The 22,870-nt window shown below is 36.0% G+C and overlaps 1 long non-coding RNA gene across 1 annotated transcript in view; it reads left to right on the top strand.

Moving 5' to 3' along the window:
* The first annotated feature begins 6,325 nt into the window (after window positions 1–6,325).
* LOC136028336 (uncharacterized) overlaps window positions 6,326–22,870 on the top strand; it is a 40,403-nt gene continuing 23,858 nt past the window's right edge. The window contains exons 1-2 of the long non-coding RNA XR_010617810.1: window positions 6,326–6,427; window positions 14,212–14,469. This is a non-coding gene — a long non-coding RNA (uncharacterized LOC136028336). The remainder of the gene's footprint in view (window positions 6,428–14,211; window positions 14,470–22,870) is intronic.

The following is a 22,870-nucleotide window of genomic DNA, read 5'->3' as shown; positions in this document are numbered from 1 at the left end:
TTAATCTTGAATTTAGAAAAATCATAAATGATAGTAATTGTGCCATACCTGTTGGAAATTGTAAACACAAATGAGGGTTACCTTTTAAAATGTAATTGTAATTTAATGAAACATAAAATGTAATTATATTTGCAATTTAGTAAAAAGACTAAATTACCTTTTTTCAGAAAAAAAATCCAAGGCTCGAATATTAATACCCTCTCACTCTTCAGCACACTTCACTTGTGCGTAATTAAATTTTACAACTTAATTGTAACTAAATTTTGAACTTATATTTTACGATTTGGCTCATTCTTTTTCTCAATCTATATAGACTTTATAATGATTAAAAGAAGGAATATCATATAATAAAAATTCCAAATAAAAATAAATAAAAATTATGCATAAAATTTATTGCCAAATAGTACGAGCTCGACAGCATACATTTAGTTGTTGTTACCGAAGTTTTGCCAAAACATTTCAGTCACCCGTCTATTTATTTCAGCAGCTACCACAATATAATTTAGTATCTAATAATTCAGCTAAAAGAGGTATTTATATTTACATTCATGGTTCTATTACGTTTTCTGTAGTTGTTGATTCGCTAGTAGACTCAGTGTCGGAGTGTCTTTTGGTTGATGTTAAATTGCCCTATCATAGTACTTAAATGTGTATTGCAGCTTTTTATCGTAGTCCTACTGTGAATTTATCGAGTCCAGTTAATAATGCCAGTATTCTAGCATGTATTTCTCGTCTTGTTAGTCGTAGTTCAAAGTTCCTTATTCTAGGTGACTTCAATTTACCTTTGATAGATTGGAGTGTGGATAGTACGAGTCATTCCACTTCATCGTATGAGCAGAAATTTTTAGACAGATTGGGATAATCTGTACTTATACCAGCATATTGATAGTCCATTCTATCGATGCTATTCTATTCTATCGAAATGCTATTCTATCGATTTTAGATCTGGTTATTACCAAGTCAATCGATGAAATTTTAAGTATAGATTTCCGTCCGCCTTTAGGTAAAAGTGATCACGTTGTACTGGATATTTACATGAATATTCATGCTCATCAAAGAGGTTTTGAGTTTTATTGGCATGATTATGTTAAAGGCGATTATGAATCAATGCAACAATTTATTTCGTCTATTAATTTCATGTATAAACTAAAAAATAATCATGTTTCTCCGGACACCGCGTTTGATTTTGTGAAAAAGGTGTTGATGGAATGTAGGGATAAATTTTTTTCTTTGGTGAAGTTTTTCCGATCGTAGAAATAAACCTAAACTTCTGAGAAACATACTCCAAGCATTACGTGAAAAAAAATAGTCTTTGGCGGTCGTATATTGAGTCATGACATAGTGAAGTAGTCAGGCCAGGGCGTTTGTATACTCAGTTGCAAGAGGATCCAGGTGAATGGCAGGCGTATTCACTAGCAAGGAACAAGGTCACTCGGCCCCTTAGGACTAATCGTGAAGACCTTGAGTCGCGTATTATTTACTCAAGCACCGTATCACCTAAAAAGTTTTGGAAATATGTAAATAGGAATAAGCCTAGCCTTGCACCATCTACATCTACGTTCACACATCAGGATATATACCAAAAGATTGATAGTGATTCTGAGAAGGCTCTTATTTTTAATCAAATTTTTTCTTCAGTTTTTGTCAAACACAGCCAATTCGTTCAAATGAAGCTAATTTTGCATCTAAAGTAGAGTCGATTGCGTCGTTGGACATTCTTGCTCCATTTGATGATTCGGATTTCTCATTGACTGAAGTTTATGCCATTCTTACAAAATTGGATACGTCTAAAGCGCCGGATGTAGACGGTTTCCCGAACGTAATGATAAGACAAATTGCTCATGAAATTGCAGAACCACTTACTTATATATTTCACTTATCTTTGGCGCATGGACTGTGTCTTCGAGGATGGAAAAAGGCCTTGGTAAAGCCACTTCACAAAAATGGCTCCAAGTTGGATTTTAAAAACTATCGGCCGATTTCAATTACGTCTAGTTTTTGCCGAGTGATGGAAAAGCTGATTGTTCCATGCGTTCAAAAGTATTTTGATGAAAATCATCTGTGTAATCCTGCTCAGTATGGTTTTCGAAAAAGCAGGTCTTGTAATACTCAGCTTCTTGAGGTTATTTTAGATTTTCAACGTTTTGCCGATTTAGCTATACCCTTTGACTACATTTATATTGACTTCTCAAAGGCATTCGACAAAGTTTCAATACCCATCCTTCTTCAAAAATGTGCAGCTTATAAACTGGGTAAAAATACAATTGAATTTATTGCTGATTATCTAAATGGAAGATCTCAGCAGGTTGTTGTCGGTGAAGCTATGTCATTCTCTATTGGTGTGTTAAGCGGAGTCCCCCAGCGTAGCTGCCTGGGCCCAATTTTATTTTGTTTATTTATGAATGATCTGCCTTCCTCTGTTCAGCATTCTACTGTCAAGATGTTCGCGGATGATATAAAACTTTAAATAACAGTACCAGACCAAAAGGATGTGCAACTTTTACAGGAGGATCTTGAATCTCTAACTTATTGGTGCGAATCTAATTCCATGTTCATAAACCCTTCTAAGTGTGTTGTTTTACACTATGCTCGTAAACTCCCACCTGTGCATGCTTACCAGCTGTCTAGCATACAAATCCCTTCTAACGAAATACTGAGTGACCTTGGCGTTTACTTTGATTCCCATTTGAAATTTGATAAGCATGTTTCGGAAATTGTAAAGAATGCAGATTATCGTTTGTCGTCTATAAAGAGAAGCTTTAGCAAGTTTAACCTTCGTAATTTTTTACTACTATATAAATAAGTGGTCCGCCCTTGGCTGTCCTCCGACAAAACCTAGTATCTACACAAAAAATCAATTTTGAGTTAGGAGTTGTACCCACCTAATCAGACCACGAGGAATCCAATGGTGAAATCGGAATATTTACCCAAGGATTAGTTTCATAGATCTCATCTAATATCTACACAAGGTCTCAGCTTTATTGTCGGGCTTTACCTAGTATGCACATACTATAAATTTGCTTTTTCTCCAAAACTTAGTATCTGACAAACTACGATCCACAAAAGCAAAATCATCAGCATCATCACTTTTATTGTTTACAAAACTACAATACATGCGTTTTTTGCTAATTTCTCTGTCATCCAGTTATTCCAGTTAACTGACCTATTTGCACTAGATCTGAATGGAGAGAGGAAAATTACTGGTAGCTCTCGCTAGAAAGAGAGCAAAAGAACAGGATGAGCTGGAAGATAATAGGTGAGAGTGTTTTTTAAGGTCATGGCTACTATCATATGAGTCAGTAGGTACAGCTTTTGCACTGGCTGGGTATACTGGGTTGTTTTTGCAAACAGTAGACACACAAATAGAAATAAATCAGTAGGCTGAAGATTGGCTGCCAAATCAGTTTTTAATTGTGGTGTTTTCCAAAAAAAGAAACAAAACTATGACAGTTGGAGTTTCAGTAACTTCTGTAATATTACCGCCTTCCATATTACCACGTTCCATTTTTCTTTGTTTGTACTAATTGATTTCAACAGTATTAGTACATATCATATCTAAAGCTTACTTTGTAGGAATTGCAACCTTCAAGATACTATTTTCTTGTGTTCTGTTCTACCTGTACTATGACTGGTGTAAAACCAATTAATACCAAGGAAGCAAAGTTTAAAGAGGATTTAAAAAAAGGAGAGTTAGATAATCTTTCATCTATTAAAATTTATTTGTATATTAGAGAAAGAAAAAAAGGACCAAGAACTTCAAGCTGAGTGTACAGCCTTATCACATGTGATGGAAGAAGTGGAAGACACACTGGAAGTTCAAGAAACGGAATTCTCTCAAGTACAGCTAGAAACTTGTATTAGCGATAGCACAGAAAACTTCCATTTGATGCAGACCCTTGTTCTGGACGAGATAGATGTGGAGATATTTAACGAGATAACTCCAGCTATGGTAATAACAAACCAAGATACAGAACCATACGACTTGCCAATCACGCTTGCTGAAATGCCCATAATTGAAGCTACAGAACGACAGGCTAGGAAGTCTTTTTAATGTTAGTGACAATAGTGAAGCAGCAGCTGTCACACCGATGGTCCCTAGCCTTGCGTTCCATCCTGGACGAAAAAGAGCCAAAAGTGGAGAGGGATAGGTGACGCAAGACAAGCGGAAACATCCGTTTATTGATTCAACCCTCTGTGGACAGTTTTGTAGGAAGCACTGCAAAGAGCTTACCATAGTAAATCGTTTTACCATATGGAATAGCATTTGGGAAGATCAGTATGAGTCGAGACTTAAGTGGCTTGCAAGTTGTGTAAGGTTGGCTCCCATCAGCCGCCAAACAGTTGAATTCACAAACAGATGAAGTAGATGAGGAAGAGCCTGGTAAGGAACTAGACAGCTCATGGAGAGAAGAATGGTTACTGCACATAGACATGGCTAGGAAAGCTATTCACACGTATCAGGAAGATGCAAGTGAAAACGACAGTCCTGATAAAAGAGTATATGCAGTTGACCTTCAAAAGGTGATCTTGCTTCCCGAGTTCCCGGGATTAAAGACTCAATTTTCTTGATTCGTTTGATAGTCTTTAACGAGACATTTTCAAAGGTACACCCGAAAGACCCAGGATCTGTTGGGTCAGAAAACTCATTCTGTGTGCTATGGCATGAAGCGTTGCGAGGCAGAGGAGCGGAGAGCATTGTGGACTCTCTCTTCTCAGTGATCAGTGCAACAAGTGAAAGAGACGTCAAGTCATTCATATTCTGGATAGACAATTGTACGGGCCAGAACAAGAACTGTGTTTTATAAACAGCCCTTGTACAAATAGTGAACCAAGTTTTTGGGCCGGAGCGTATTATTCTGAGATACCTCACAAAGGGACATACCCATAACTTAGCAGACACAATTCACGGGAACATTGACGTGAACAGGAAAAAATGGGCAAGATACATGACTTTGGTGATCTTTTAACTTGTGTTAACGGATCCAGGAAAGGAGTTTATACCATCATTATGGACAATTCTTTCAGGAATTGGACTTCAAAGAAGAGAGCCTGCACAAAAAAGGTGAAGTTGTCTCAACTGAATGCTATTGTTGAAGCTGAATTCCGGAAAGGATCAAGAAATATATTTTACCGCACCAGCTTTGACAGTGATAAATTGCTGCTTTCAGACTTTTTGCAAAAGTCATTCAACCATACAAAAATTCCAGACCGTGACTCGACACCAAGGGGCATTTCTAAAGAAAAAAAGGAAGCCGTTGTGAAAAAGCTATGCCCATTGGGGCCATGTAGCAGACGTTAATTTTGGCTAAACCTTCCGGTCACAGCGTATGGGCCAGATTTTCAGATTTATGGCTGTTCAGTCGTTCTTGAGTTCAAAGTGATTTGATAATATTACTTAAGGCTAGAACTTTAAATACCGATTTTTTTAAGACTCCAAATAGTGTAGATACTAGGTTTTGTCAGTGGAAATTCAAGTTGATCTCACCGAAAAAACACCGACAAAACCTAGTATCTACCTTCTCGCTTGTTTTAAAAAAGACTACGGCCTTGTAATTTGTATAGTTGAAATCAGTGAATTATTTCCTATTTTTCTATAACTATAAGATTCTAAAAATCATACGAATGAAGAAGCAGCTTTAAAAAAAACGTTTTCGCGTTTTTTTCGGAACTTACTCAGATGTAGATACTAGGTTTTCTCGGAGGACAGCCGCCCTCTTCTTGAGTCTAATATTTTGGTTTGGTTTCTATTAAATCTAACGGATGAGCATAGGGTTAGAAAACATTCAGAGAAAGGCCACTTGGTTGGTCCATACTTTCAGCGCCTTTCCTATCCGGAGAGACTTTTTTAGGCTTCAACTCCCGTCGTTGAAGTTTCGTAGACGTCGTAGTGACCTTATATATTTGTTTCGTTTGCTTAAAGGAGTGGATGATGTTGATCCAAATTTATTTTCCAAATTCAGCCATTATCACTCTATTCGTCAGTATGATTACAAATTATATCCCCCAAAACCACTGAAGAAAATTGTTCAATTATCTTTCGTTAGTAGAGTTGCCGGGCCATGGAATGGTTTGCCTTTGGAGGTTGTCGAGGCAGAGATTGTTCAAATTTTTAAGAGTGCATTAGTAAATACGCCTTTTTATTTAGACGCTTTTGTTCTGTAGTTTCGTGTTATTTAGAAGTTTTTGCTGTTTAGTTTGTCGTTGCCAATTCAGTTTCGATTAGTATTATGATTCTGTGTTTTTGCGTTTTTGCGACAAGCACTGATGCTTACCGCTATTCGTAATAATAAATAAATAGAGCTTTTGCTATTCGGCTATATTTTTATTTATAATTTTTAGTCTGGCAACTCTACCCTACCAAAGGCAATTTTTTAAAACTCAAAATTGGGTATATCTGTTTTTCACTTCTTGTCACAAGATCTGGACTGTAAGTGATGACTTTGACTATTGCAAGTTCCTGATGTTTTTTATGTATTTAGAAAACTTGTGGCAACTCAATCAGAGCTTACTGTTATTCTGACAGGAATTGGCCCATTATATCTACAGCCTAGCATAATTTGGTGGGTCTAAGCTGTGTTAGATCTAGAGGCTAAAGCCAGGCCTCAATCTGTCAAGATTACAATATATTGGCTTCTTGCTTGCCCTCAAACTGTATATCAAATATGGATAAATTAGGCACAGTAATGTTCAAGATGGTTGGCTTTTAACTGATTCAGGTTTCTGTCTCAATCTGTTTACTAATACTTCTGTCTCATAATATATACTAAAATCTTCATAACATTTGGAGATATAAGTGTTACAAGGCCAGATAAGAACATATAGAAAACTCTTAAAGAATATGAAAAAGACAGACCAAATTTGTTTATTACATTAAATTGCATTTACAGCAATATAAGGTGGACTGCATCCTCCTGTAGAACATCTTGCTGTTGAATTGATGAGGTGACACAATTAGTGGGTGTGATGCGGTGTGGTGTCCCACTGGTACTTCCATTCTGCATTACTCCACTGCAAATCAACTACATTTTTGAAAGAATAATTGATTCACCAATGACAGTCTCATTGGAAAGACTGTTCCAAGTTGAGACAGCACATACTGAGAAAAAGTTTGTCCTCTCTCTGTATCTACAGTGCTCCTGTTGTAGCTTTATTGAGTTGCCTTGTGTCATAGTGGCAAGGTAGGGAGTAAAAATGGAGTTAGCTATGTTGTTTTGGTACATTTTTTTTGACAAAAATAGCATCTCCTCTGTGCTGCCAGTAAACCAATATGGGTATCTTCAGGTGATGCAGATATTCAGGGTAGAGAAGCTGTTGGTGTGTTTCACAAAGCTTAGTTGCTCTTCTCTGTACACTCTCTAGGGCTGCCATATCTCCCTTATATCAAGGATTTGTAATGGGGCAGCCAAACTCCAAATGTGGTCTTACAAGAGCATTATATAATTTTCTTATTATCAGAGGATGGCATGATGATATGGTTTGTTTAATTAGTCCCAGGGCTCTGTTGGCCTTAGCAACTTGTTGCATAGTGTGCTCATGGAACTTAAACTTCTTGTCAATAATCACCCCAAAGTCTCATTCACTCTCAACAGCCTCAACTTGGATATGTATGTCAGATTTATCCAGCATAAAATATGAAATCTGACTGTTGTGGGGTTCCATGTGGAGGACTTTGCATTTTGATGGGTTGAACTCCATCATCCAGGTAGAAGCCCATAAGGAGAGACTGTTCAAGTCATTTTTTAGGATTCCATTAGCAATTCCAATTAGTTTACCGTCATCAGTGTAGAGGGTGATGGAGTTTTGTAGAACATCTTCACAATCATTAATATATATAGAGATGAGGGTGGAGCCAAAGATGCATCTCTGGGGTACCCTGCTTATAACTGGTGCAGGCTCTGAAAATATGGGGTCTTCATTGTCAGAGTAGACCATGACCTTCTGGATTTGATCAATCAGAAACAATCTTATCCACTCTACAGTGTGAGCATGGACTCCATATGCATAGAGCTTATGTAAAAGATATTTGTAGACAACTTTATCAAAAGCCTTGGCTTGGTCAAGTAACTGGACATCAACTGCTTTACCTTCCTCAATTAATTTAGTGACTATATCATAAGAGTGGACCAGGTTTGTCTCAATGGACTGCCTCCTTCTGAAACCATGTTGAGATTTCAACAATAAGCCATTTTTTTCAAGGTGGTTAATAATAGCATAATTGAAAATACTTTTGAGCAGTTTAGAAACAACTGATGTGAGACTAATAGGCCAGTAATTTTCAGGGTTATTTTTATCTCCCTTCTTGAAAATTAAAACTATATTGGCCGCTTTCCAATCAGCTGATACCACCATCATCCTTATGGACATTTTAAAAATATCAGCCAGTGGTGTGGCAACAAGAGCTGCAGCTTCTTTCAGCAAACGTGGATGAATGCCATCAGGGCCCTGGGCCTTGTTTGGATCCAACTTATTCAGGCACTTGAGAACATCAGTCACAGCAGATGGCATTTTGTGGACATGGTTTCTTTCTGGGAAAGGGGGAGGAAGAGATACTAAAACTGAATGAGAGAAATTAGTTGCAAATATGGCATTTAAACAGTTTGAGATGTCTGCCAGGGAATCAAGTACAGTAGCATCAGGATGTATAAGCTGGCATATTCTATGTCTATTAGGATTAGAGCTGGAAACATACTTCCAAAACTTTTTGGGGTTTGTTTTTGCACTAAGGGCTATATTTACTTCATAATCACTTATGATTTTATATGTGAGATTTCTCAGCTTGTTACAGCATTTCTTGAAATCAGAAAGATGATTCTCCTGTTTTGATTTCTTGTATTTCTTCCATGCCTTATTCTTACTATTAATGCCTTCGCTTACCTCTTTAGTGAAAAATGGCAATGTTTTGGTTTTCTCTGTGTATGTTATGGAAGTATTATGCTTCTCAACTGCAAGCAAGCATGACTTAAAATTGAACCATGAATCATCCACATCATCACTAACAATCAAAGATTGCCAATCAACTTCCGACAAGTTTTCTTGGATTTTATCATTATCTATATAAGATCTTTTTTTTTCATATTACTTGGCCTAGTGAAAAATCACTTCGCCTAGTGGAAATGTCAGAATTGACGTTCTGACATGGTACAAAAAAATTTTGTAATGACACCAGAAGAAGCACATTGGGGGGAGGGGGAAGACAAATTATGAAGCTGATTAAGTGTTTTCTTGTCAAATTGGCTTTTAACTCCAGAATGAAGTCCATAGGACTCTCAACACATTGATTCTTAGTGACCATGGTGCTTGAATGACGGTTCCAACTGCAAACCTAAAGTACTTAAGAGATATAAAGACAGAACCTGTTCCAGGGCCAATCTGAATTTTTGATGTGAGAGGGTGATGCAAAAACAAACACAAGTTCAACTTCAGTAGAAGCAAGTTACAGCCCAATGTTAAACAACCCAATATAGAGGCCATTCACAGCAGCCTGCATTCATTACAAGTTATCAGACAGGAAAAGGTTATCATTTGTGTACAAAAGGCAACACAAATTAATGGCTTGATAAGAAAATACAGTATTTTGTGGGTTACAAAGCAGATGGCACTAATAAATATTGCAGGAACTAACATAGGGCCTTGTTTTACTCCATGACACAGAAATTCAGCTGTTATAAAGATTTTCAGGGCAGGTATATTTAGAACAATTTTCATACTGTTGCCACAGAAAGGCACAGATGAATGATGTTTACCCCATTCCTTGAATGTGCTAAAATAGCTTAGCAGTGTAGAAATGAATAAAATGTGTTGGAAATGTTTATTTTATAACTTAAAGACCTTTCCTTAGAGGCTGATAGGGATCATGTTATATCCAAAGGTATATATATATATATATATATATATATATATATATATATATATATATATATATATATATATATATATATATATATATATATATATATATATATATATATATATATATATATATATATATATATATATATACATGTTATTGTGAATTTTTAACAGTTGTGAATATTGAAATTCACTGGTGGATGTCCAGAATACTTGGTACTAAGTTGTTACCCTGTGGTTTCCAGAACAAAATAGAATTTGTAGAAACTAATCAGGAGAATGAGCAATTAGAGCTATCAAAGAATCATTTAGAGAGGGTACCCTGTTTTGAACAGCCATTCTAGAAATTGCTTTGTTAGTCATGGACAGATATTAAAATGGTTTCAACAAGCTGAGTGCCAAGGGGGGAATCTAAACTGACATGTCTGAATTATTTTAGGACATTAACTGAGCATGCATGTCCAGTCTAGGGCCTTCTGATGCACAATTAAGAATATTTCATGACAATGTGCACAAATATGCTACATAAACCATATTTGGTGATAATCATGTGTCTTATGAATCCAATATCCAGTTTATACAAATATCATCTCTTGATTGGTGCAAGTATGAACTGAATCTCAATTTTCATCACTCCCAAACCAGGATTCAGAATCAATGTATGTTGTTACCACCTCTCTGAACAAAGCCTGTCTAAAGCAAGAATTAAATTGAACCATTGAGATTATGTATCCATTGTCTTACAAATCTTCGAGTCCTTATTGTGGCATTGCATTAAATACTTCCCAATATATCTATCTTGCAACATATTGGTGTTTTACAAAAAATAATTTTTTTTGCCTGGCCAAGGTCAAAATTATGAAAGATTTTTCTACTAAATTAATGCTGAATTTTGAAAAATAATAATTGATAGTAATTGTGCCATACCTGTTGGAAATTGTAAACACAAATAAAAGTTACAAAATATACATAGACAGCAGAATACATAAAAAAATGCGAAAATTCTCTCAAATGATGGCAATTATTATGAAATAAAACTGGTTCCACAACATTTTGTCACCCAACAAACCACAATTGCAAATCATACCTTTAAGGTCTGATTTTTAGAAATTTTCGAGATTTGGACAAGAACCATGCACTAGGGCAGGTAATATACCTCAGACAGTGTCACAGTAAAATGGGTCTTTTGATACAAAGATCAAAGCCAAATATGTCAATTTGAATGCATACTTATAAATGCTTAGTGAAAAAAAAATATTAGTTTCTTTACAGAAAATAAATAATTTGATTATTTTTGTCTGTTTTGTCTCTCTCTGGCCAAATGAAACTGATTTACTGAGACTAGCCAAATTGATCATTAGGAATCCTCCCTCCTCCTCCAGAAGAGTAATTTTCTTGAGCCTTAATTTTCAGCTCTGATCCTGGAGAAAAAAAAAATTATATTAGAGCCATGGGAAATCTTAAAAGAGTTTTCTTTGGAAGTTCTCGTCACTTGTGTTACCATTTGATTTTTTTTTGAAAACATATAATTTGTAATACATTTTAACAGATTAAATTTGAAACTTTTTTGTATTTAATTGTTTAATCTATTCATTTTACTCAATTGTTGGTAGATATGCATGGGAATTAAACATTTTGAAGTATATACTAAACTTTAAAAGTCATTTTATGACTTAAAAAGTTCATCGTATCAGTTGTTGTAGTATATACGCCTGTTGAACCAACTGATGGAGATACTAGTGACTCAGGTGAATTTTACTTAAAATTACAGGAGCAAATAGACAGGGTACCAGGTAGAAATATGGTGCTTTTACTAGGAGATTTTAATGCCCAGGCTGGTAGAAATAGGGATAGATGATATCTTATCCCAGGTAAATTTGGTATGGGACAAGAAAACAGTAATGGCTACAGACCTTTGCAATTTTGTAGGTATAACAACCTAGTTGTAACCAACATGGTGTTTGGTCACAAAATGGCCCAATATTTGACTTCGTATTCACATGATAGTAAGACAGCCAACCATTTTGATTATGTTATTGTAACCCAAAGACTGGCAGGATCAAACAGTTTGTGGTAACGAATTGTAGTAAGGAGCGACTCAGCTCAATAGTAACCAAAACTCTAAAAAATTGCATTTTGATATCAATAGCTACATCAAAAGAATCGCATTTCGATGCTGATTTTAAATATATAAGTTTCATCAAGTTTAGTCTTACCCATCAAAAGTTACGAGCCTGAGAAAATTTGCCTTATTTAACAAAATAGGGGGAAACACCCCCTAAAAGTCGTAAAATCTTAACAAAAATAACACCATCAGCTTTAGCGTATCAGAGAACCCTACTGTAGAAGTTTCAATATCAGAATGGAGGTTTGTATTATAGAAGATCTCTCTAATATTAAGTACATGCTGGATGAATTGACATCCAAAAATTAAATAGCTCAGGGATTCTAGAATAGAGTTGCAAAATCTGCAGTTTGGATTGGCTTGTTTCTGCCTAGTAAACTATTTTGGTATTCAGATCAGAGAGTCGCATTTGATCATATAATAGAGAATATAATCTGCCCTTGAAGAAAATAAGGACAGGGTGGGGGGTAGTTTTGTTTGGTTTCAAATTTGGTTTATCAGATTACTTAAGGAGCTATTAGCAAGCTGATGTGCTACCTCATTATATTTGATACCTTGATAGCTGGAACTCAATGTTTGTAAGGTTCAATTGAAGACTGATTATTTGTTCTCTTACTCTCCCCAAGTCTGAATCTGTGGTACTCCAGCAGATATTATCAATAAGCTGAAGGGCGCCTTTGGAGGCTGAGAGCAACACTACTTTTTGAGCAGCTAGCGTATTAATATTGACAACCTATAGTGCCCTTTTTATGACTGACAGCTCTGCAGTGAGGGTGGAAGTATTATCAGGAAGTCTAGATTTTATATTCAGTCAATAACTTGGGATAACCAATGCAGAGGCACATTTGATACCTCCTCTAAGGGTATTTTTTTGCAAGGTCTGCTTGAGTGGCACTTGAGAAACATCTTTTAAACTTTGCTGCAAAGTAAGGTGAAGAGAGAAAGCAGTATGAAGAAGAAAAGAATCATGTATTGAAACAAAGGCTTAAGGAGAAAAAAGAAATCTATAGTTGCATTAGAAAATTGTGTGGATAGAAATGAAGAAGAACTGTCAGTATAGAACATGGTTTGAGACAACCTTGTGGGAGAAGATATCAAAGCAATAGATATTACCCTTCATTTGAAGGACTTGGTTGGGGTATAGGCAGGAAAGACTTTGTTAGGTGCTCAAAAAATTCCGTGTGAAAAGAGCAAAGACTTGAAGTAGATGTTTGGAAGGTTTAATTGACTGTTAAAAAAAGAAAGCAGGAGTTTGTCTCGAATGTTTTGAAGATGTTACCTAAAAAAGTAACCTAATTATTTGGCTTTTACACTGTCCCTTTTTATGTTTTATTTTCTCTTTACTTGTATTGTATTAGAAGTTGCTATGTTGCAGTAAATGCACAAAGCAAGTGAACAGTGCAAGGCATCTCAGTTATTTTTCAGGCATTCATATAAATAGTGACCCCTAGTCTAGTCCTTATTTGGTCCTTTTTCCTGACCCCAGAAGTCCCTACTTTTTGTAAGCTTTGCATGTATGACCTTTCTATATGTACATGTGGCTATAATACCTCAATCTTGTATTAAAGTATATATGTTTCAAAGTAGTATAAGGGTTTGAGTCTATTCTTTGTCAAATATTTCTAGAAACTTTAAAAAAAGGACTTTTTCCCAATTTTCTTTAAGATTTGTTTAGATTGCGAATCTTCTTTAAGATTTTGATCTGACAAATTTACATGAGAAGATACTACTAGAAGCAAGCATTCTCTGATTCTTCTTTAAGATCAAGCTGAAAAATTCACACAAGAAGATTTCTAGGAACTACTAGAAACTCTGGAAACTAGATCTGGAAGTTAGAAAATATTTCATTGAATATTTCCAGAAACTTAAAAAAGGCTAGTCTCAATCTTCTTTAAGTTTGAGTTGAAAAATTCACTTTAGAATAAGTTGTAGTTTATATATTTTTTTGCTGCCGGCACCCTTCAGGTATTCCTTCATAGCTATTTTGAGCCATGTTATACAAAAAATAATTTGATAAATTGCTTTCTTCTGGCTGTGGAAACGCGCTTTCTCCTTTTCGAGTCATAGTGTATTATCAATGCTCCCCCAAAAGGACTCTCCAATACTAGCTGATACAAACCTTACATGACATTTTTAGACATGAAAATGGATTCACTTTCCTGTTTACACCCGTCTGCCCTAAGAAAAAGTGGCATACCCTTTTTTCCAGGATTAAAACTGAGATCTGTCATTTTCAGGAGACTAGGAGTCCTCTTAAGCTTTAATCAAAATGCTGGGACAACTTTCTAGAAGGCAAATTTTATCATTGGTCCATGGTAAACGACTCTTTTCATCTAAGCCAAACAATGACGTCATTCCAGTGGAAGAAGCAAGGCGATTCATAATTGACTCCATGGTCAAAGTAGGTGTGCAGGAAAACCATTCCACAGCCCTTGCTGACGTTCTAGTTGCTGCTGATTATAGGGGTCACTTCAGTCATGGGATGAATCGACTAGGTATTTTATTTTATCTCTTTACCTCCCCCCCTTCTCTAATTTTTTTCAACTAGTCCATTATTTAATGATTAATTTTAATTCAAATGTATGATTAATCGAATTACTTAATATATATTAATTTAGTCAAATTTACTGAATATTAACTTTTATTTGTTTTATTATATTCAGCTAATTTCAATGTTTGAATTAAATACTCTCTTTTAAATTCTTTTAATCAGCTCAATTAAAAGGTTGCTAGTTATGTTCTGCTCCCCTTTCAAAACCAAACAAATGGATTCTTATTGCTGTGCATTCTAATAACTGTCTTGTTCCCTTGTCTTTTTTAGATTCTTATGTTGTTGGTATTTTTTGCAGTTTTCTTAATCTTTTTACGTTGCGTTTCGAACTCACCATTTCCTGTTTCAGCTGACATTGTTTGTTGTAACCAAAAATCAATAACCCCCCTCATCATAATCCCTTTGTGCAAGCAATCACGGGAAAGCTACAATTTTTTGTTTTATTAAATTTAATTGATATCAGTGTCTTAATTAAAATTTCTCTTGCTTGCTTTTATTAGATTCTTTTAATTAGTTCAATTAATCATAAGATAAGATTTAGTTTAAAAAGTTCATCACCAGCTCGGTTCGAGCCAAATTTGCTTCTCGTGTTGAGTAAGGAAAAAAGGGAATTAACAAACAAACCCTAAAAGCTAATTAAAACGAAATGTGTACATAAAATATGTCCAAAATAATCGAAATAATCTTTACATAGTAAACAGCAAAAAAATGGGGTGATGTAAAATTTGTATTAATATCCTAGTTACTGCTGATTATGGGGGTCATGTCAGCTATGGGATCAATTGCCAGAATAAGCTGATATATATCTAAAAAATTCCATTATAAGCTCAATAGAGCCAAATTTCCTTCTTATTTGAAGTAAAATAAAAGAAAAAAAGAAACAGCAAACTAACCATTAATTGAAAACGAAATGTATTATGCATAAAATAATCAGTATAAACATCAAAGTAATTTAGCTGGCCTTAATTTGAATCATACAGTATACTTTCCAAAATTACAACAAAACTGTTTTTTAATATTCTGGCTGTGTATGTACAATATTTGCACACCGCCCTAGCCGAGTGACTAGTACGCTAGACTTGAAATTCTTTTTCTGTGAGGACAGGGGTTTGAGTCATGATGTCATTGGTTATTGGGGCCTGAAACGGGGGTCTGTAGTGCGACTCTCTAAGCTCAGCCAGTCAACCCAGCTCTAAATGGTTACCTGGAGAAATCTGGGAAAGGTAAAAAAGAAGGGTGTGTGAAAGCAGAGGGTGGCTGACCCCAAAATCCCATTGCGCTTGCTGACTGAAAAACCATGAAACTGAGATCAGCGCTACTGATAATTAATGGAGGCCCAAGTTGTATTTTTTCTGTACAATAGACTACGTAGGGACTTAATGGTCACCAAAGAGTTGAAATCATAAAAAAGAGATCACACCGTGAACAATTCGCTCATGCTTATAAGAAATGGGGATGGAGGATCTGATATTGTTTCAACCAGTTGTAAGGGTAGGTCGGGTTTCTTCTCTCCTTTTTGCTTTCTGAATAGGGCTCTAGTACATGTTCATGGGTCTGGGGGGCTTATACCCTTTTATTTCGGGAAGGAGAGGCAACAAAATTGTTAACTGGCTGAATTTGATGTGCATATTAGTATCTTTAACAGAATAATACAGGGGTTAGATATAATAGAGAATATGAGGATAAGAAACGTCAATAGCTACAGTTCCAAGCTATTCTAGTATTTATTTTCACACAGCCTTTATTTTCATTTGAAGTTCAGGGTTCTCATTCCTTCCTACTGTGACTTAATTATAGCCATATTTTTTTTTAGGTTTATGGTGAATCTGAGTGGGAATCGAAACCCTGTGCATATCAGAAATGACATTTACGCTGTATTTTCACTAACTGACAATTTTTCTCTTGGGTTAAACACCATCAGTATTATATTTGCGAATTTCTCTCGCATTTGTCTTTGAAAAACTGCTTTAAGGAAAGGAACACTATTTACAATTCGATTTGCCGACGTTGATCGACAATCCGACCTCTCGGGCTTTTCTGAGATTTCATCGAATAGCAGCTGTAATCGATCTTTGGCGTCTTCTAGCAGTACTATATCATCTGCAAAGTCAAGATCTGCAAGTTGGCTGCTGTTGACGCTTACTCCATAGCCCGTAGACTGTCTGAGTACGTATTCCATTACTATTATGAATAAAAGTGGTGATAATACACATCCTTGTATGACATCTGTCATGGTTTTGAAGTATCTTGTAACTCCGTTTTCTGTTCATACACAGCATTCTGTTTCTTTGTACAGGACGATAATCAGTTCTACTATCTTGGTTGGTATTTCATAGCATTTGAGGATTTTTCATAAGATTTCACGGTCAACCGAATCAAAGGCCTATTCTAGGTCAATGAAAAGAAGATAAAGCTTTTTATTCCATTACTTTGAGTCTTCAACCAGCATTACCAGTGTGACAATTAGGTCTGCACATGATCTTCCAGGTCGGAAGCCATGTGGTTCATCGCGAAGATGTTGGTCCAGTTTCTGCTGCAGGTGCTGTAGTATAATAAATGACATAAGTTTACTAGGTATCGACATTATATTAATGCCTCTCCAGTTGTTACAAACAAGTGCGTCACCCTTTTTTAAGAGCTTAATACTGGTTCTTTTTGTCCAGTTACTGGGTACTTTCCAGTCACTCCGTATCTGAGTTAGAGCTCAACCCAAACTGTTATGCAGTCGCGGACTGAAGCTTCCAGCCTGTCAGATGTAATGCCATCTACTCCTGGCATTCTTCCGCCCTTCAACTTTCTGACGCCAGCCATGATTTCTTCTGGAGACGTTGGCTCTTCATTTACATCAAAAATAATAAATGGAGTGTCAGGAATTATATCTCGGTTATTTATTCTCGGTCTATTTAGTAGGTTTTCGAATTGGGTTGCCCACCTCTCGTGAATCTTTAAAGGGTCTGTCAAAAGGACTCCATTCTTCTCCTTTACTAGATTAGTCCTGTTAGGCTTGACTCCTATCGTCTCATTTGTTAATCTATAGACTATTTTGAATCTCCCGTAGTTGTTGTTTCTTCCGCCAAAGCTGCTTTGCATTCAATAAATTTAATCTTGTCGGCCCGGGCACTCTTCTTTACTTGTTTGTCTATTTCTCTATATGAGTCTTGGAGAACAATCAATTCAGATGTGTCTGAGGTCGACAGAATGGAAAGTGGGGGTGATTTTCTTGTATCAATTAGTTTCCAGGTTCGTTCAGAGATCCATCTTTCATTCTTTTTCTTCTTATAGCCTAATTTCTCCTCTGCCACTTCTCTCTACGTTCTTTTCAGTTTCTCCCACATACTTTCGACATCAGTATTTGGTCCTAATTCCGATTGCAGGGCTTTAAATCTGTTTGAAAGTTCTAGTTGGAACATTTGTGTTGTTTCCTTGTCGTTCAGTTTCTCAACGTTAAACGATTTGTGGGTTGTCGGTTAATAGCTTTTCTGTGTTGCTTTTAACTTTAAATGGATCTTGGCAACCATAAGGCTATGGTCTGATTGTATATCAGCATCTCTATAGCTTCTCACATCAAGGAGACTCTTCCGCCACTTGCGTGAGAAGAGAAGGTGATTAATCTTGTTGCGCGTGCGGCCATCTGGTTAAGTCCGTGTATATTTGTGGATGGTCTTGTGTTGAAACAATGTACCTCCTATGACAAGGTCGTTGTTCAGGGCGAAGTCGACAAGTAGCACTCCCTTTTCGTTCATGTCACCCATTCCATGTTGTCCCATGACTTCTGCCGTTTAATCATGGTCACCTTTCTTATACAATGGTTTAATTACGGTTCTCCTAAAATTGTTAGGTACTTCCGCTTTCTCCAAATCATATTCATAATCTTCAGTAACTTATTTTTAGTCCCAGAGCCACCATTTTTAACAAACTCATTTACCACGCTATCAGCACCTGGAGCCTTATTATTTTTTATTCTTTTAGTACTGTCGCAAATTCTTCCTCAGAAAACAAATACTCTTTCATTCCATTCCTCTTGTTGTCTTGATTTCTTTTTGTTGTCTTGTACTCGATTTCCCGTTCCTTTGTCTTGTATGCTGCAATTTGCAATCAACTTACTGCAACCATATAATATGCTGTAATTTAGGTTACATCTCAAAACAAGACAAACAGGAGAGGATAGAGCATATATTACGGCCTCAGACAATTCTATTTGTAGCAGATTATTCCTTTTGTATAGCATTGCCATAGTTTTATTAAAACCATGGAGAGTAATTGCTGCCCTCTTTGGGGCATATGCTGTATGTCTTGTTATACCATCCAGGATAACTGATACGTCATATTCACTAATTGATAATACTTTTTCACCTGACAGTGCTGTCAGTACATATGTCATTCCTGATGATTCATCTGATCACTGCATACTTATGGCTGATTCTTCGCTATATTTCCTGTATAATGAAGAAAAGTCAACAAAGCGAAAAGACTTTCGGGAAAAAAATTTGTTAAAATTAAAAGAAGAACTTAAAAATTAAAAGAAGAACTAAAGAAGAAATTAAAAGAAGAGCAATTGTTGCCCTCTTTGAACAGGGTGAACATGGGGATGAAGACCATCAACAAGATCAATAATGTAGATTAGAAACAAAAGTGGTTCAAGCACAGAGCCTTGTGGGACACCTTTCAATACAGGCAAAGTAGTGGAAGAAGTACGGTTAACCAAAACATACTGAGATCTATCTGAGAGGTATGACCTAAACCAATCTAGTGGGACTCCATGCACACCAAATAAGGATAGTTTAGATAGAAGAACATTGTGGTCAACCATATCAAAGGCCTTTGAAAAGTCAAGAAATAGACCCAAAACACATAAGCCCTTGTCCAGATTAACACGCACAAACTCTGAAGCATCAGTAAGTGCATGTAAGGTAGAGAATGAGGGACGAAAACCATACTGATGGTTAGTGAGGAGAGAATTTCCATCAGTCGAATTAGTACTAAATTAAATAAAAAAAACAAAACAAGTTTTTTTAACTGAAAGTAAGGAGCGACATTAAAACTTAAAACGCACAGAAATTACTTCGTATATGAAAGAGGCTGCTTCCTCATCAGCGCCCCGTTCTTTACGCTAAAGTTTGACTCTTTCTCTCAATTCTTTTTTTTTAAACAGTAAAAAACTTTAGCGTAAAGAGCGGGGCGTTGATGAGGAAGCAGCCTCTTTCATATACGAAGTAATTTCTGTGTGTTTTAAGTTTTAATGTCGCTCCTTACTTTCAGTTAAAAAAACTTGTTTTTTTATTTAAGTTCTGAACGTTTTTGAATCAATGCATGTTTTGATTTTGGCTCTCCGCAGAGGAATAATCAAAACGAAATTTGCATGTTTTTTTTTTTGGCTAAATGGCTTTCTCATAATTTTGATCGAATGATTTTGAGAAAAAAAGAGCGGGGGACGAAGCCAAGTTGCCCTCCGATTTTTTTGTTAATTAAAAAGGCAAATAGAACTCTTAATTTTTTACGAATTTTTTTATTGGTAAAAGATTTACGTAACTTGTAAATTAGCTTACGTAAAGAACTTTTGTATTCTCATGTTTTTATTACATATATGAGGGGATTCGGCCCATCGTCAGTACCTCGCTCTTTACACTAAAGCTTAAATTTTATCCCAATTCATTAAGAATGACCCCTGAATCACAAAAGCCTACGAATAAATAGTTGAAATTACTAAAAATACTTTAGCGTAAAGAGCGAGGTATTAGAAGGAGGTGAGCCCCTCATATGGGTAATAATTTCTATTTATTTTAAGTTTTATTGCTGTTCCTTACTTCCAACTGAAAAAGCTTTTTCACATTTACTTTTTAATTGTTTTTTTTTAATAATGCTAGTAAATCCTGCTCTCCCTTCATGGAAATTTTCTTCTCCCATGACAAATTCTCGATGGAAAGTTCCCCCAGCATATCCCCCTCTTCTCAACCCCTCCCCCCAACCAGAAAAATCCTCCTGAAAATGCCTGTATACTTCCCACTAACCATTACTATATGTAAGCACAGGTCAAAGTTTGTAACTTGTTGCCCCTCCCACGGAGACTGTGGGGGAGTAAGTCGTCCCCAAAGACATAGTTATAAGGTTTTTCGACTACACTGAATAAAATGGCTATCTCAGAATTTTGATCCGTTGACTTAGGGAAAATAATTAGCGTGGGAGGGGGCCTAGGTGCCCTCCAATTTTTTTGGTCATTTAAAAAGGGCACTAGAACTTTTCATTTCCGTTAGAATGAACCCTCTTGCAACATTCTAGGATAACTGGGTCGATACGATCACCCCTGGGGAAAAAAACAAAAAAACAAATAAACACGCATCCGTGATCTGCCTTCTGGCAAAAAATGCAAAATTCCACATTTTTGTAGATAGTAGTTCGAAACTTCTACAGTAGGGTTCTCTGATACGCTGAATCTGATGGTGTGATTTTCGTTAAGATTCTATGACTTTTAGAGGGTGTTCCCCCTATTTTCTAAAATAACGCAAATTTTCGCAGGCTTGTAACTTTTGATGGGTAAGACTAAACTTGATGTAACTTATATATTTAAAACCAGCATTAAAATGCGATTCTTTTGATGTAGCTATTGGTATCAAAATTCCATTTTTTAGAGTTTTGGTTACTATTGAGCCGGGTCGCTCCTTACTACAGTTCGTTACCACGAACTGTTTGATACAAATGAAGAGAGTCGACGATACACTACTTTTTCAACAACCTTTGAGATGATGGGAAGAAGAGAAATAGGTCTGTAGTTTGAAATTAGAGACGAATCACCTTTTTTGTGCAAAGGTAGAACAGTAGCAACTTTAAATGAATGAGGGAAAATACCAGAAGAAAGAGAGAGGTTAGTTATGTGCGAATTCGGATGAGAAACAAACTGACTAATTTTTCTAAGGACATTATTACTCAAACCAAAACTATGAACGACTGCTAGGAAGTTGGGAAATAATACTAGAAATCTCAGTAGTACTACATGGGGAAAGGAAAAAAGACTTCTCTGCCAAGGGAAAACAACTTACTCTACTCGGGGGTGGAATTAGAACTGAAGGAAGTGTGGTGAAATACGAATTGAAGGCACTCGCTGAGGATTTTTTGTCCACAACAGAACCATCAGCATTTCTATAAAGACATGGAGAGGAATGTTTGAGTTTCTTGCGAGAGAGAGCTTCATTAATTACAGTCCAAACCTTGCGCAAATTCCCCTTGCATTCATTAATTCGACGCGAAAAATACAGCTTTTTGCTAAACGAACTGAAGAAGTGAGCACATTTTTGTAATGTTTATACTTCAAAAGATCATCCTGTGTCTTACTTTTACATGCAGCCTTGAACAAAGACGCCTTCATATGGGTTGCATTGATCAGACCTCTAGACATCCATGGGCATTTGGGTGTAAAATTCCTTGGCTTATTTCTAAGAGGAAAATGCTTATCCAACAGAATTCCCATACGACACAAAAATAATCTAGTTGCACAATCAGCATCATTAGCTTCAAGAACACTAGACCAATCATTACTCTGAAGACCATGTATTAAATTAGAAATTTCCTTATCTGTAAAAGTTCTAAAAGAAGACTTACCTTTCTCATCCACAGTAATCTCAGTTTTAGGCACAGATAGTGATAGATAAATAGGAAAGTGATCAGAAAGATCAGTGAAAATAAGACCAGAAGAGAACTTCAAATTAGGAGAATGAGAAGTGAAAATATTATCTATTAAAGTGGCAGAATTTCTTGAAGGGTCAACACGAGAAGGAAAAAAAAATTGAAGGAAGTAGCCCTGAAGAAGAAAATACATCAAAAAGATGGTCACATTCATCATTTGATCCAACATTTAACATATTGCAATTAAAGTCTCCCAAAACACAAATTCGTTTTTTAGAGAAAGTCCCCACACCGGAAAGCTGATCAAGCAAATCACAGAACAGATGTGTTGGAAAAGGAGGGGGCTTATAAAACAAACAAACAGTATCACATGCAAACTGGCTTTTCAGATCAATGACAAGAGAATAAACTGCCCTACTATTAGACACCACTGATGTAAACAAGGATTCAAGGTCAGATCTTCTACAAAATTCAATATTAGATTTTATAAACAAAGAAATACCCCCAGAATACTTTGTTACCATTCTAGGGACATGGATAGCCATATAACCATCCATATCATAAGCTGTAAAATTATCACTATCAGATAACCATGTTTCTGTCAAGCCTATGACATCAAAAGGGCAAGAATTATTAGACCACAAATACGATTTAAGACTGTACCACTTATCTCTTATTCCACGCACATTCAAACAAAATACATTAAAGCAACTATTTGAAGAGAGTGA

This window comes from Artemia franciscana, chromosome 6 (assembly GCF_032884065.1).
Source record: "Artemia franciscana chromosome 6, ASM3288406v1, whole genome shotgun sequence".
In the NCBI taxonomy this organism is placed as follows: Eukaryota; Metazoa; Arthropoda; class Branchiopoda; order Anostraca; family Artemiidae; genus Artemia; species Artemia franciscana.
Note: the sequence above shows the minus strand (reverse complement) of the source record. Positions and strands in the feature narration are given on the sequence as shown.